Source organism: Heterodontus francisci, chromosome 3 (genome assembly GCF_036365525.1).
Source record: "Heterodontus francisci isolate sHetFra1 chromosome 3, sHetFra1.hap1, whole genome shotgun sequence".
NCBI lineage: Eukaryota > Metazoa > Chordata > Chondrichthyes > Heterodontiformes > Heterodontidae > Heterodontus > Heterodontus francisci.
In genome coordinates, this window is record NC_090373.1 from 151688296 (window position 1) to 151705506 (window position 17211).

The window sequence follows — 17211 nt, forward strand, 5'->3', positions numbered from 1 at the left end:
ATTACCAACATGCTCACATTTTTTCAAGAGAAATTTTTCAAGTAAATGCCTGTACCATATTTATAGAAATATATGTATTGTAATAAGTATTTAAGAATCCCTTGTTAGATTGCATGTTGTAATGGGTTGCACCTTGATGACACATATAGATAGACTTCAGAACCCTTTGCATTTTATTATATATCCCTATATTGCAACAGTGTGTACATTTCAAAAAGTACTTCATTCATTGTAAAGCTCTTCGGTGAAACATACTATGTAAATGCAAGTCCTTTCTTTTTTTCTTTAAACCTTTTCACCTGCTTCAAACCTCAACCCACCTGAGAGACAGTCCTTTCATGTTTTTTTTTACCAGTTGTGAATTGCCTCCGTTCAATCAATGCTTCTCTTTGCATATTCTTCCATCTTGAGCTCGATAAAAATACATCTAAATATTTATAGGTAGTACCAGATCTAAATAGTACCAGATCAAAGCTTCTAACCTTGATTTTGAAAGTTATAACACAACAAAACAGAACAGTGAAGATTATAGGGCACATCAAATATGTCATACTGCACATTTGCATGGCCTAGGATTTCAGGCAGGAAATTGAATACAGCTGCAAGCTTCAATAAGACCTTCTGGTTTCTGCTGAAGAGCGGCAGCTAGAAAAAGAACAATTTTGCATTTATATAGTGCCTTTCACATCCTAGGATGTCCCAAATCACTTTACAGTACTTTTACTTTTGAAGTACTTTTGAAATGTAGTCACTGTTGTAATGTAGGAAACACAGCAGCCAATTTGCACACAGCAAGCTCCCACAAATAGCATTGAGATACGTGAGCAGATCATCTGTTTTAGTGATATGTATTGAGAGATAAATATTGGTCAGGCATGTTCCCACCTCTGGGCCATTTTTTAACATGCAAGTTCGGGTAGGTTGGGCGGGGGGGAGGGGTGGGGAGGAGTGGGTTGATGGGAACAACTACCCACCCACAAGCAGTGATTAGCCAATTATGCTCCTTAATGGGCCTATGAAGGCCACTGCGCAGATGTAAGCTGGAATTTTCCAGTCGGCAGTCAGGCTCCTATTGCTATCTATTAACAAAAAAAACTGATAACAGCCAGACATAGACTGATGCACCCTCATTAACTTGCTTGAAGTTATTCAGAATAGATTCAAGGGCTGAATGGCCTGCTCCCATTTTCTATGTTTCTATGTTACAGTGAGTACTCTGAGACCCATTAATAGTATTATCAGAAGATATATTGAAATAGTAAATATAGGAGGCCTCTTGTAAAATCAGTTTAGATTGAATAAAGGTCGGCTTAATTTTTGTTTAAAATTCCTGTTGAAAGAGAAACCCAACTATATCAATATTTTTTAGTCACGCAGGTGTCTGCCATTTATCAAATTTAAGGGTCTACAAAATGAGCTAAAATACAAAGTATTAGAACATTCACACAGGTAGAACTTCTGTTGCCTAGTGCAGTGTATGCACTCACTCCTCATAGTGGCATATCCCACTTGCTCAGGTTTAGAAAGCTTTGGCTCAGATTGGCAGATCCCAAGCTTAGGGACCTTTCAGGGTACTAGTAGAATCCAACCAGCTGAAACCACACAGCTTGTGAGCACAGATTTATGTGGAGCAAGGTGAATTGTCCCAGCCTTTAGGTTTCATTAGTGAGCTTGGCTGGTCAAATATCAACATTACTCTGGAGAACATTGGACCTGCTTGATTCAGGACTGGATTACTAAGTCTGACACAAAGGGTTCTGAACTACTAGCACCGTGCTAATTTTGTTCTCTTGGAGCCATATTGACCGCTGAAGAGACGCTGCATATCTCCTTCCCCAAATGGCAGTCTCCTAAATCCATTTGGCAGAATGAAACAGTTTTTTTTTCGTTCCTTCTTGGGATATGCGCATGCAGCAATGCTCCATTTATTGCCTATGCCTATTTGCAATGAGAGCATAGTGAGGCTTCTCCTGGGACTACTGCAGTCCATATGCCTATGCTGCTGTCATGATAGTGCTAGAAAGCAAATTTCAGAGTAATACCTCAGCATTAATGAAAAAATTCCAGTGGCTGGATTTTACATCGGGCAGATGGGACCTGACGGGAGAATGTCTCTGATATAATGGCCTGGATTTTAAATTTCCGCCGCCGAAATCGGCGGTGGCCGTAAACTATGGCGGTCTGCATGTGCGGACTGTTCATCACAGAGCTGCCGCGATATTAAACACGGCGGCTCATTTAAATGGCCGGGGAGGACCGCCTCCCCCCTCCCACCCACAGATGACATGGAGGGGGCAGGTGGTCTGTCCCCGGCAACGGCCACTGCGCCAGTACCGATGCCATTTTTAAAGGGTTCGAGCCCTACATGACAGTTTACATTTTTAAAGAGAAATTGCATTAAAATTTATTTAAAAAAATTTAATAAATGTTTCTAGTCCCTGTCCCAACCCCCATCACCCCCCCCCCCAACAAAAGTCATATATTTCATTCCTTGCCCTCTCCTCCCTCAAAATACTTACCTTCTGTATTTGACCTTCCCCCATCCCCGAAAGTTCATAAACTTTTAACTTCGCCCCTTCCCTCCATCCCCTCTACCAATCAGATTAGTTTGACCTTGCTCCCCACCCCACTCGCACTGAAATACTTACATACTCCTCCCTCCCCACCAGTTTCCTGCATCAGATCCCCAAATGGGTATCCAAAGGCATGGGAGTGCCAGCCACCGGCAGCAGTATTGCCGCAGAACAGACAGCGGAAGTGGGTAAGTACTAAATTCATTTATTTTAAAGAATTTATATATTTAGATTAGCCTCCCTGCACAGAGCTGCCACGAGGCCTCACCACTGCCAGCAATATCGGGCCTGGCCTTCTTGGCATTGAGGCCCGTGACGGGCCTCTCCCGGAGGCATTTTTCGCCCCCTCGCCCCCGTAACGACCCCTGACCTCGCGGGGGTGACTGTAAAATCCAGCCCAATGTGCTTTCAACTTTTTTTTTACCAGCTGTGTGTGGTGGTCCACAGTGGCATCATCCAGGTACATGAAGGTCGCTGTGCTCCTCCTTCAAGTCTCTTTCACATCCCTTATTTTCATTGCTCCACCTGTGGCGATTGTGCCTTCATCTGCCAAAGCTCTGAATTTCCTTCCTAAGCCCTTTTGTCTCACTATCTCTCTTGCCTTCTTTTTTCTTTTGGGCCTCCTTATCTCGAGAGACAATGGATACGCGCCTGGAGGTGGTCAGTGGTGATACTTTAAGGTGATACTTAAGACCTACGACTTTGACCAAACTTCTGGCCACCTGTCCTAATGGGCTGAATTTTACACCATCCAGCAGGTCAGCTGGTGGCGACGTAAAATTGAGTGGGAGGCTCTGGGAGGCCTACCCGCCCTGCTCCCACCTCCGGTCAATTTTACGGAGGTCGGGCGGTGGGGGGGTGTGGCGGGATATGGCCCGCCCGCCGAGGCTGATCAAGGCCCTTAACTGGCCACTTAAGGGCCCTCGCCCACATCCACAGGTATTTTACCCGTGGCAAGCGGGCATGCTGGGGATGTGAAAGGTTGCCTAGTTGCTGGCCTTTCCGTGCGCCGGGGGGGCATGGCAGTCAGGCACAGAGTGCCCGATTGAGGGCTGCTCCTGCCTCTCAAACCACCCCCAGGACACAAGACGTTCCACTCCCCCAAAGGGCCACCCTAGCCTCACCAGGGCATGACCGATCCCCCTTGTGAGGCATGCTCAACTTACCCACTCTCTGGGGTCCATGGCGTCGGATGGGCTGCAGTCCCAGCAGTGGCCACCGCTCCCAGTGGCGCTGCTGGGACTGAGAGCTGCTGGCCTGCTGAGTGACTGGCAGCTCACTGAGGCGGGACTTCCTCCTTCAAGCAGGTGGAAATCCCGCCTCGGGCCAACGAAAGCCTGGGGACCCGTAAAATATGGGACAGATCCCCAGGCGAGGCAGAAGAGGGTTCACCACTGACGTTCACGTCGGTGGTGAATTCCCATCCGCCTAAGGTAAAATCCAGCCCAATATCTCCTTAGGTAGCTAAGAGTCAAATTTTGTTTGACAATGCTCCGAAGAAACACCATGGGACCTGTTACTTTGTTAAAGGTGCTGTATAAGTACAAACTGATTTTGTAATAAATACCAAGTACATGCAACTCAAAGAAATAACGATTTTCCTGAGCCCAATCCAATCCAATCCTTACAAGTCTTCCCCTAATGATCCATAGCACCAGTGGAGAGTGAAGATAACTTTGCCAACTTTTGATTTTTGTAGATGCATATGAATGCTCATTTTATTTTTCACTATACTGTTCCGCAATACCACAGGGCTGTTCATGTTGGCTATTGAATGAGCCAAGTATTATGCACCAACACTAAGTAATAAACCTGCACAAGGTTTCTATAGCTATATATTCCCATAAACACATGAGGGATCTATTGACCTGAGTACTTTGATAGTATTAATTGGTCTGGATTTTGATGGCGCACAGTCAGCATTTGTCATCATTAACCCTCTGAAATTGACCGCAAATTCAGGATTTAGTGCATGGGCAGCATAACGTGAAAATCCTAAAGTTGCCATCTGTCACTCGCTGCTAGCACGTACACCCTCCATCACCACTGTCTCACTGTCCAAGATCCGGCAATCAGTGAAATCAGTTAATGTGTCAGAACTTCCCCTTTTTTGCTTTCACTTCGCCATTAGAAACCCCATAAAAAGTTACAGTGTTCAATCAGGTGGAGCAGAGTTTTTAAGGGTGATCTCAGTAATAACTAGATCTAGTGCTAAAAGTAGGCATAAATGGATCATTTTCTGGTTGGCAAGATGTAACGATGGGTGTGCTGCAGGGATCGGTGCTGGGGCCTCAACTTTTTATAATTTATATAAATAACTTGGATGAAGGGACTAAAGGGTCTTATTGCTAAATTTTCTGATGACACAAAGATAGGTAGTAAGTTGTGAAGAGGACATAAGGAAGCTACAAAGGGATGTAGATAGAGTAAGTGAGTGGGCAAAAACCTGGCAAATGGAATATAATGTGGGAAAATGTGAAATTGTCCAATTTGGCAGGAAGAATAAAAATGAAGCATATTATCTAAATGGTGAGAGATTGCAGAGCTCTGAGATGCAGAGGGATCTGGTGTCCCAGTGCATGAATCACAAAAGGTGAGTATGTAAATTCAGCAAGTAATTAGGAAAGCTAATAGAATGCTATCATTTATTGTGAGGGGAATTGAATACAAAAGTAGGGAGGTTATACTTCAGTTATACAGGACACTGGTGAGACCACATCTGGAGTACTGTGCACAGTATTGGTCTCCTTATTTAAGGAAGGATGTAAATGCATTGGAAACAATTCAGAGAATGTTCACTCGACTAACACCTGGAATGGACAGGTTGTCTGAAGAGGAAAGATTGGACAGGCTAGACTTGTATCCGCTGGCGTTTAGAAGAGTAAGAGGAGACATAATTGAAATATATAAGATCCTGAGGAGTCTTGACAGGGTGCATGTGGAAAGGATGTTTCCCCTTGTGGGAAAAATTAGAGCTAGGGGGGCACTGGGCGGCGCAGTGGATAACATCACAGCCACACAACTCCAGCGACCCGGGTTCAGTTCTGGGTGCTGCCTGTGCGAGTTTACAAGTTCTCCCTGTGACTGTGTGGGTTTCTGCCGGGTGCTCTGGTTTTCTCTCACAGCCAAAGACTTGCAGGTTGATAGGTAAATTGGCCATTATAAATTGCCCCTAGTGTAGGTATGTGGTAGGGAATGTGGGATTAATGTAGGATTAGTATAAATGGGTGGTTGTTGGTCGGCACAGACTCAGTGGGCCGAAGGGCCTGTTTCAGTGCTGTATCTCTCTATAACTATTCAACAATAAGGGGTTGTCCATTTAAGACAAAGATGAGGAGAAAATTTTTCTCTGAGGGTTATGAGTCTTTGGTACTCAATTGCTCCAAAGGCGGTGGAAGCAGAGGCTTCAATATTTTTAAGGCAGAGGTAGATAGATTCCTGATTAGCAAGGGGGTGAAAGGTTATCAGGGGTAGATGGAAATGCAGAGTTGAGGTTGCAATCAGATCAGCCATGATCTTATTGAATGGCAGAGCAGGCTCGAGGGGCCGAGTGGCCTACTCCTGCTCCTAATTCGTATGTTCGTATGTATGTTCATTTAAAAAATATATATATTTGTGGAGTGCTGTTAAATGTCTCCATTATGAATAATTACTCAATTTTTAAAAAAGGTATTTTAAAAAGATTTTTCATGATATTTCAGTTTCTGCCTTCATCCATGTGTATGACCCAATCTTTATTTTGCTTTATGTAATTTTTTTTTAATGATTTGATTTTAGTGTGTTTCATTTCCTGGTTGGCTGTCTCTGAGAATTCTTTAATGTGATTGGCTGTATGGAAAGCTTGATGACATCAATGTAGCTCTGTACTGGAGATTGCCATTGAACGATGCTACCATCAGTTGCACTGTGAGAGAGTTAAAGTTCTCATCTTTAGATCACTGGATCTTTCTGTGAGGCTTTCTTTGAGGACAGTAGCAAGCACTCCTGCTTCACGCTGACTACAAACTTTGGGCCATTATTTCTCACAACCCATTTCCTTACATATGTTCCTTTAATATCTGCTGCCAGAAGGATACACATAACTGATAGAGACATTTGGAGACACTTGTCAGGGTCAACAAAGCTATAATTTTTAAGAAAATGCCCTTCAACATAGAAACATAGAAAATAGGAGCAGGAATAGGCCATTCGGCCCTTCGGGCCTGCTCCGCCATTCAAAAAAGATCATGGCTGATCATCTAATTCAGTACCCTCTTCCCACATTTTCCCCATATCCCTTGATCCCTTTGGCATTAAGAAATATACCTATCTCCTTCTTGAATATATTTAATGATTTGGCCTCCACTGCCTTCTGTGGTAGAGAATTCCACAGGTTCACCACCCTCTGAGTGAAGAAATTTCTCTTCATCTCGGTTCTAAATGGCATACCCCATATGCTGAGACTGTGACCCCTGGTTCTGGACTCCCCAGCCATCGGGAACATCCTCCCTGCATCTAGCCTGTCTAGTCCTGTTAGAATTTTATAAGTTTCTATGAGATCCCCTCTCATTCTTCTAAACTCTAGTGAATATAGGCCTAGTTGACCCAATCTCTCCTCATATGTCAATCCTGCCATCCCAGGAATCAGCCTAATAAATCTTCTTTGCACTCCCTCCATAGTAAGAACATCCTTCCTCAGATAAGGAGATCAAAACTGCACACAATACTCCAGATGTGGTCTCACCAAGGCCCTGTATAACTGCAGTAAGACATCCTTGCTCCTATACTCAAATCCTCTTGCAATGAAGGCCAACATACCACTCGCCTTCCCAATTGCTTGCTGCACCTGAATGCTTGCTTTCAGCGACTGGTGTACAAGGAGGACACCCAGGTCTTGTGGCACCTCCCCCTTTCCCAATCTATCACCATTCAGATAATCTACCTTTCTGTTTTTACAACCAAAGTGGATAACCTCACATTTATCCACATTATACTGCATCGGCCATGTATTTGCCCACTTGCCCAACTTGTCCAAGTCACATTGGAGCCTCTTTGCATCTTCCTCACAGCTCACTTTCCCCCCCAGCTTTGTGTCATCTGCAAACTTGGAAATTTTACATTTAGTTCCCTCACCCAAGTCATTAATATATATTGTGAATAGCTGGGGCCCAAGCACTGATCCCTGCGGTACCCCACTAGTCACTGCCTGCCATCCGGAAAAAGACCTGTTTCCTGTCTGTCAACCAATTCTGAATCCATGCCAGTATATTACCCCCAATCCCATGTGCTTTAATTTTGCACACTAACCTCTTATGTGGGACTTTATCAAAAGCTTTCTGAAAATCCAAATACATCACATCCACTGATTCTCCCTTATCTCTTCTACTAGTTACCTCCTCAAAAATCTCCAGTAGATTTGTTAAGCAAGATTTCCCTTTCGTAAACTGATGCTGACTTTGCTCAATCCCAAGATTATTAACGTGGAGGCAATAAAAAGAGTTTGTGAGTGTGAAGTCAGGCCTCCCACAAGCTCAAGGCCAGTATGCTTTCCTTTTCATTGCTTATCTCCTTATTTTCTCACTCATTCCTTCCCTCACATACACTCCCATATTACAAGAACACACTTTAATCTCCTGCCAAGTGGAGTCATGCTTCAATTGGTTTTTGAGTGCAAACATTGTGAAGTTTGGACCAGCGGAGGAGCCAGTTGAGCTAAATGTGCAGCTCAACCTTGCACCTCACTGCACCCCGCATGACCCATTCCTGTAATGGAAAGCAGCATAAACCATCACTGCTACCTCTATTGTTGTGGTAGTATCTATCACAAATTACAAGGGCAACACTTGGTGAGCAGATGGAAATGTAGGAGATGCAACCTGCTGGTCGGAGAACTTTTCAGCTGGTGTGCCCAGTGTTTTGAACTTCACAGGACCTGCTTGCAAATGTTCTACTCACAATCTGGAGAATGTCTTTACTGCCAGTATCTAATGAAATAAGAGTAGGGCACAATGAAAGTAACAATAATGCAACTAGTAGTGTGCCCTGAATACTATGATACACTGGCACATGTGTTAATGATATAACACCTTCCAGGATCTTGGGATGTCTCAAAGTGCTTCATCGTCAATAAAGTATTTTGAAGTGTAGTCACTGTCATAGTGTAGGGAAATGTGTCACCCCATTTGTGCACAAGTTACCACGAACAACAATGAGACAAATGACTGCATAATTCATTTTTGATGGTGTGGTTGAAGGCTCCATATTGACCAGAACTCTGGGACAGATCCTCTGTTCCTCTTTGAATAGTGCCATGAGAACTTTTGCACACAGCTGAGAGGGCAGATTTGGTTTAAAACATCTCATCTGAATATTGGGACCTTCAACACATTTCTGCCCATGTTATGTGTTCATGTCTCTGGAGTAAGGCTTGAACTAGTGGACTTCAGAGGTCAAAATGTTGCAACCTTCTACCTAACAGAATTGGATGAGTACCTTCACCAGATGGATTCCAATGGTTCATGTAGAAGATCCACCAACACTTTCTCAAGGGCAATGAGGGATAGGGTCATAAGCTCCCACCATGCCAGCAGTTTCTATATACTGAGAATGAATAAAAGAGGTGAGTGTGCTAATAAAGTGCCAAGGCAGAAACCTGTTTTTCTCCTATCTTTCTAGAAGGCAGACTGAATGGCATCATTTTAAAACAACAAACTGGTTATTTTATATGAAATAGATGAATAAATGAATATCACTTTCACTGCGAGATTTACCTATTCCTATTGCTGTTGGTACAATGAATGGACTGTGCTACCTTGCCCTTTGTTAAGCAAAACTTACTTTACAAGTCAGCAGTTTCTGAACTGATTATCGTAAATCTTCGAATGCATATGCAGCAAAAGAAAGTCATTGCTTCAATTTGAAAAGATGAAGGCACTGCCCTTCTGGCACAGCCTTGCCATAACTCATAAGGAGATACAGCACTGAAACAGGCCCTTCAGCCCACCAAGTCTGTGCCAGCCAATAACTACCCATTTATACTAATCCTACATTAATCCCATATCCCTACACTAGGGGCAATTTACTTATCAACCTACACATCTTTGGCTGTGGGAGGAAAGCAGAGCACCCAATGGAAACCCACACAGTCACAGGGCGAACTTGCAAATTCTACACAGGCTGTACCCAGAACTGAACCTAGGTCACTGGAACTAGGAGGCTGCAGTACTAACCACTGTGCCACCCACTCTAGCAGGAGTATGCAGAAACAGCTGCAAATTATATCAGATTTCATCCTAACATTGAAGTTCCCCCATAGGGTTGGAAAGAAAGGCTTGCATTTATGTGCTGTCTTTCATGACTGCAGAATATCCCAAAGCACTTTACAGCCAAGTACTTTTGAAGTGTAGTCACCGTAGGAAATGGGCTCCCAAACAAGGTCATTGATGCAGGAGAGAACAGGACTCCCAATGCCAGGGGATTCTGTATGCCTGGCTCTGTGGGATCCCAGCCAGTCAAATGGCAACAGCGGAGCCCACTTGGGTGCCCAGCTAGGATGATAACCTGGATTCTCTGAAGAGAAAATTACTTTTTAAAAATTGAGTGTCTTACAAAAGGTGATGCTGGGGGACATATGAATTTTCTTGGCACCTTGGGCTGGCAGGGGTCATAGATGCACTTGGGAGGGTGGGCACCCACCATTAACATATTAATCAAGGGGTCTTCTCCTGTCCCAGGAAATTTTGCAGGGGCGAGAAACAGGAGACCCAGCTGAGCATATGTTGCCTGACAGATTTTTGACACTGATTTTTGCAGCTTATAAACTGTTTTCAGAAGAAGAAATTATGCTTTTATTGAAGGAGTCATATTTTAAGATAGTCTCTTTATTACTAATCTTCCAATAGATCTTGATTCTGGACAGCATCTGGGCGCCTATCTATCTTGTTACGATAGAATGCCTCATTGTTTGCATCTGGAAGACAGTTTTCTGCACAAACCCATCTGGGAAAGAGTTAATTGGGTTCTTCGCCAGAGCCATCTGGCAGCAACAATATCTCAGCTTGCTGCTCTCACTTTCTATAAATCTTGTAATGATAATTATGGCCTTGTTTCAGCAGTACTGATTAAGTTCCTGTGGTAGTTTCATTTTATACTAAGATTTACATTCATGATTTCAATAGAAATTCTACTGTTCACCAAAATCAAAACGCAGCATTCCTGCCTGCTGTATTCTCTTGTTCATGTTCTTTGTCAATAAACATTTACGTACATCCTTGAATACATTGTTACCTCAGCACAAAGCTTTACAACAGCTAAGCTTGGGTAAGCATAATATAAATCAAGAGTAAAATAACCTTGGGACAGAGTTAGACATAAAAACATACTGGATAATTTCAATTATCTAAAGTATCTGCTTGAAGATGAAAAATTCCATTGTTTTAATGTATGCAATGACATCATGAATAAGTTCTTCATATGTGATGCAATCATTCTCAGGGGTTGGGCTGTTAGGAAATTAGGAACATAGCAATAGTATGCCATTTAGCCCCTCAAGCCTGTTCTGTTGCCATTCAATGAGATCAAGGCTGATCTATAACTTAACTCCACATGCCCACTTTTGCCCCCATTTCCCTTAATACCGTTGATAAATCTATCAGTCTCAGATTTAAAGTTAACAGTTGATCTAGCATTGATGGCTGTTTGTGTTTGAAACTTCTACCACTCTTTGCATGTAGAAATTTGCTTTCTAACTTCACTCCTGAAAGGCCTCGTTTTGATTTTTCGGGTATGCCCCCTAATCCTAAATTCCCCAATTAGCACTTTCTATTTAGCTCACCGATCTGTTCCCCTTAATTTCTTGAAAATTTTGATCAAATTATCCCTTAAACTTCTAAATGCCAGGGAATACAATGCTACTTTGCATAATCTCTCCTTGTAATTTAACCTTTAGAGTCCAGTTATCATTCTGGTAAAACTACACTGCACTCCCCCCATCCTAAGGTGCAGTGCCCAGAACTGAACACAGTACTCCAGGTGTGGTCTTACCAGGGCTTTGTATAGCTGTAACATGACTTCTACCTCCTTGTATCCTAGTCCTCCAGATATAAAGTCCAACATTCATTAGCCTTTTTGATTATTTTCTGTACATGTGCATGGGCCCCCAAATCGCCTTTCTATTTGTTCTGTTTCTAGCTTTTTGCCATTTATAAAGTATTCTGATCTGTTCTTTTTCAGTCCAAAGTGAATAACCTCACACTTGTCTATATTGAAATCGATTTGTCACAGTTTTGCCCGTTCTCTTAATCAATAAATATCTCTTTGTAATTTTATGCTTGCATCTACATTGCTTACATCAGCTCTTTTTGGGCAGAATCTTCCAAGTCCTATGGGGACCGGCTTGAAGGCAGGACTGGGAGGAAAGCCTAAAATATTAGCTCCAGGTCAGCAGTCAAACGCGTTCCCACCTCAGGGCGATCTTCCGCGCTGACATTGGGAAAATAGTGGTGCCAGAGGAAATTGGCCCTAAGTGGGGCCTTAATTGCACTAATTAGCTGGCTGCCTCCGTGGAACAGGCAGCTGACCTGGTTCCCTGTCCTCGACAGGAAAGTGTCCCGGAGTTGGGACTGCAATGGAGAGCTGCTCAAATGTGACTCCATTATTATTTTCCTGCTTCCCTGCCTCCAATCCTGTTTCCCTGTAGGAAAAACCAGCCCATAGTTCCTATTTCTTATTGAGAACATTCTGTTCTGCATATCACCATGTCTATAGTTTGTCTGAAAGAGGCTGAGCACTTTATGGTTTAGTGTTGTATATGGGCCTTCACAATAGTTTAGTTTAGTTTAGTTTAGAGATACAGCACTGAAACAGGCCCTTCGGCCCACCGAGTCTGTGCCGACCATCAACCACCCATTTATACTAATCGTACACTAATCCAATATTCTTACCACATCCCCACCTGTCCCTATATTTCCCTACCACTGACCTATACTAGGGGCAATTTATAATGGCCAATTTACCTACCAATAGGTTTATGATTTCAGTAAAACAAATAATTGATCCTCACCCTCCCTGCCCACCACAGCCTATTGAAAGACTGGCTACTAAAAAAAAATGTGATAGTTTAATTTTACCTACAACAATGACTTGTTTGAGTTTTTTAAATACTGGAAACCAAAGTGGTTTAAAATGATATAGAAAAAATACTCAGATAACAATGCGACAAACCTCAGTGTGAATAATGAATTAGCCGATATTTGAAAATGGCGCCCAATTTATATCAGCATGAGAAGAGTTAAAATAAAGCTGACTTCAGGGCGTAAAATCCTGGCATGGCTCCCCAAGCCCAGCAGAGGTGGGCTCGACCCTGAATTTTTGGCTGCTGAGCGGGTCTTCCCACCCAATGTAAAATTCCGGCCAGAGATTCTAGTCTGTTTGAGAGTGATATTTATATTGGTAGAAGCAGACATATCAAAATCATAGGTTCCCTTGACTGTTGCTCAAACTTTGGCAGAAGGTGGGGGCATAGTCTAAAAATTGAAGCCAGACTTTTCGGGAGTAAAATTACGAAACACTTCCACACATAAAGCGTTGCAGAAGTTTGGAACTCTCGTAAAGTTGCATTCATGTCACAAAAACGACAGGCAATGTCCATCTCCAACAAGAGAGAATCCAACCATCCCCCCTTGACATTCAATGGCATTACCATTGCTGAATCCCTCACCATCAACATTATGGGATTACCATTTGACCAGAAACTGAACTGGATCAGCCATATAAGTACTGTGGCGACAAAAGCAGGTCAGAGGCTGGGAATTCTGTGGCAAGTAATTCACTTCCTAAGTCCCCAAAGCCTGTCTGCCATCTACAAGACACAAGTCAGGAGTGTGAATGGAATGCACTCCACTTGCCTAGATGAGTGCAGCTCCAACAGCACTCAAGAAGCTCCACACCATCCAGAACAAAGCAGCCCGCTTGATTGGCACCGCATCCACAACCTTCAACATTCATTCCCTTCACCACCGATGTGCAGTGGCAACAATGTGTACCATCTACAAAATGCACTGCAGCAACTCACCAAGATTCCTTCGACAGCGCCTTCCAAACCACCTAGAAGAACAAGAGCAGCAAGAGTATGGGACCACCACCTGCAAATTCCCCTCCAAGTCACACACCATCCTTACTTGGAACTATATCACCGTTCCTTCACTATCCCTGGGTCAAAATCCTGGAACTCCCTTCCTAACAGCTCTGTGGGTGTACCTATGCCCCAAGGCCTGCAGCAGTTCAACAATGCAGTTCATCACCAGCTTCTCAAGGGCAATTAGAGATGGACAATCAATGCTGGCCTAACCAGTGACACCCACACCCCATGAGAAGAATAAAAAAATGACAATTGGTGCTGAATGAATTGTTAAATTTAAATCTAGGACTGATAGCTTAAGTGATATGGGGCGAAAACGGATTTGTGGAGTTAGATCACAAGTGAATCATGATATCATTGAATGGCAGAACAGGCTGAAAGGGCTAAATAGCCTCCTCCTGTTCCTATGTTCCGAGGAGATTTGAAGAAACAGCATACAAAGCTGCTTTTGCCATTTCTCCAGGGTTTCTGTTGATTTTCCACCAATGTTATGGTGGAAAATTGGGAGAACATCCTTGGAAATGTTTGGTGTGTCTTACTAAAATTCATCTGCAATTAAGTAAAATACTTCACTTGCAATACTGGCACACACCTTCCTCTATTCACTATTGTTAGCTGCATGTCTATGTTTATGCTAGTTTTAGCTTCAAGCTACTGTCAAAAAAAAAATACCTTCTTTTAGGTGGTTGAATTGAAAGTACACTTTCAATTGAAATAGATAACCTTTTCAAAAATTGGAGAAGTCCCAAAAGGATGAAGGCTAAATTAGTTTGTGAGATAACAACAACTAGAATTTTATGACAGCAACGTGTTGACGTATATGGATTTGAAAGTATATGAGAGCCTTTTATTTGATAATGAGTTTCCTTAAAGAAGACATTTTAAAACCTGAAATAAAACAGATATACCACTTTGGATACTGTTGGTGGGGATAACCTCCCAGGGGAAAGCAGCAACAGCCAAATTCGTGGCACCACGGAGGGCTCTGCTGCACAGCAGGGGAGGAAAAGGGGTGGAAGAGTTATAGTGATAGGGGATTCTATCGTAAGGGGTGCAGATAGGTGTTTCTGTGGCCAGAAATGAGACTCCAGGATGGTATGTTGCCTCCCTGGCGCTAGGGTCAAGGATGTCTCGGAGCGGTTGCAGGACATTCTGAAAGGGGAGGGTGAGCAGCCAGAGATCGTGGTCCATATTGGTACTGACGACATAGGTAGGAAGAGAGATGAGGTCCTGCAAAGTGAATATAGGGAGTTAGGCAGAAGGTTAAAAGTAGGACCTCTGGGGTTGTAATCTCAGGATTACTCCTTGTGACATGTGCTAGTGAGGGTAGGAATAGGAGAATAAGGCAAATGAACGCATGGCTGAAGAGCTGGTGTAGGCGGGAGGGCTTCAGCTACTTGGATCATTGGGATCTCTTCTGGTGCAGAAGAGACCTGTACAAGAGGGACAGGTTGCATCTAAACTGGAAAGGGGACCAATATCCTTGCGGAGAGGTTTGCTAGTACTAACCAGGAGGGTTTAAACTAGTCTTGCAGTGGGGTGCGACCCAAAGTAGTAGTCTCTCCGATGAGATAGTTGAGGCAAATGTAGAGGTTAAAGCAAGCAAGTCCAGTAGGCAGGCCGGGCAGGGGCAGGACAGGGAGCACGGAAGGTCTGGTAGGCTAAACTGCATTTACTTTAATGCAAGAAGCCTTACAGGTAAGGCAGATGAACTCAGAGCATGGATCGGTACATGGGATTGTGATATTACAGCTATTACGGAAACGTGGTTGAGGGATGGGCAGGACTGGCAGTACCCCCAATGTTCCGGGGTACCGATGCTTCCGGCATGACAGAGGTAGAGGTAAGAGAGGAGGGGGAGTTGCACTATTGATTAGGGTAGACATCACGGCAGTACTTAGAGAGGACATCCCGGGGGGAACGTCCAGCGAGGCCATATGGGTAGAACTTAGAAATAAGAAAGGGATGATCACTTTGATGGGATTATACTATCGGCCCCCCAATAGTCAGAGGGAATTAGAGGAGCATATATGTAGGGAAATCACAGATAGGTGTAGGAATTATAGGGTTGTAATAATAGGTGATTTTAACTTCCCTAATATTGACTGGGACTGCCTTAGTGCTAAGGGATCAGATGGGGAAGAATTTGTTAAGTGTGTCCAGGATAGTTTTCTGAAGCAGTCTGTGGATGGCCGGACTAGAGAAGGGGCTACACTCGACCTCCTTAAGTAATGACGCTGGGCGGGTAGTTGATGTGTCAGTAGAGGAGCACTTTGGGACCAGTGACCATAACTCTATAAGCTTCAAGATAGTTCTGGAAAAGTATAGGGCTGGTCCTCAGGTTGAAGATCTAAATTGGGGGAAGGCTAATTTCAATGGCATCAGACAGGAACTCTCAAAAGTTGAATGGGAGTGGCTGTTTACAGGTAAAGGGATGTCTGGCAAGTGGGAGGCTTTTAAAAGTAAGATAGGAAGAGTTCAGGGCTGGCATGTTTCTGTTAGATGGAAGGACAAGGCTGGCAAGTTTAGGGAACCTTGGTTGACGAGGGATATTGAGGGTCTGGTCAGGACAAAGAAGGAGGCATTTGTCTGGTATAGGCAGCTGGGATCAAGCGAGTCCCTTGAGGAGTATAGGGGATGTAGGAGTACACTTGAGAAGGAAATTAGGAAGGCGAAAAGGGGCCATGAGATTTCCCTGGCAGATACGATAAAAGAGAATCCTAAAAGATTCTATAAGTATATTAAGAGTAAAAGGGTAGCAAGGGAGAGAGTAGGTCCCCTTAAGGATCAGTGTGATAATCTATGTGTGGAGCCACGGGAAATGGGCGAGGTCTTAAATGAATACTTCTCATCCGTATTTAGCGTGGAGCAGGTCATGGAAGCTAGTGAGTTCAAGAGAGGGAACAGCGATATCCTGGAGCATATCAACATGAGAAAGGAGGAGGTGGTGGAGGTTTTGAAGCGCATTAAGGTGGATAAATCCTCAGGGCCTCACCAGGTGTATCCTAGGATGCTATGGGAAGCAAGGAAGGCCCTGGCAGAGATTTTTGTATCATCGTTAGCCACAGGTGAGATACCAGAAGACTGGAGGATAGCTAATGTTGTGCCTTTATTTAAGAAGGGCAGCAGGGATAAGCCAAGGAACTACAGGCTGGTGAGCATCACATCAGTGGTGGGAAAGTTATTGGAAGGGATTCTGAGAGACAGGACTTATATGCCTTTGGAAAGACAAGGTCTGATTAGGGATAATCAGCATGGCTTTGTGCGTGGGAAATCATGTCTCACAAATTTGATTGACTTTTTGAGGAGGTGGCCAAGAGGATTGACGAGGGCAGGGTGATGGACGTTGTCTACATGGACTTTAGCAAGGCCTTTGACAATGTCCCGCATGGTAGGCTGGTCCAGAAGGTTTGAACACATGGGATCCAGGGTGAGCTAGCCAATTGGATACAAAATTAGCTTGGTGATCAGAGGCAGAGGGTGGTAGTGGAGGGTTATTTTTCAGATTGGAGGCGAGTGACC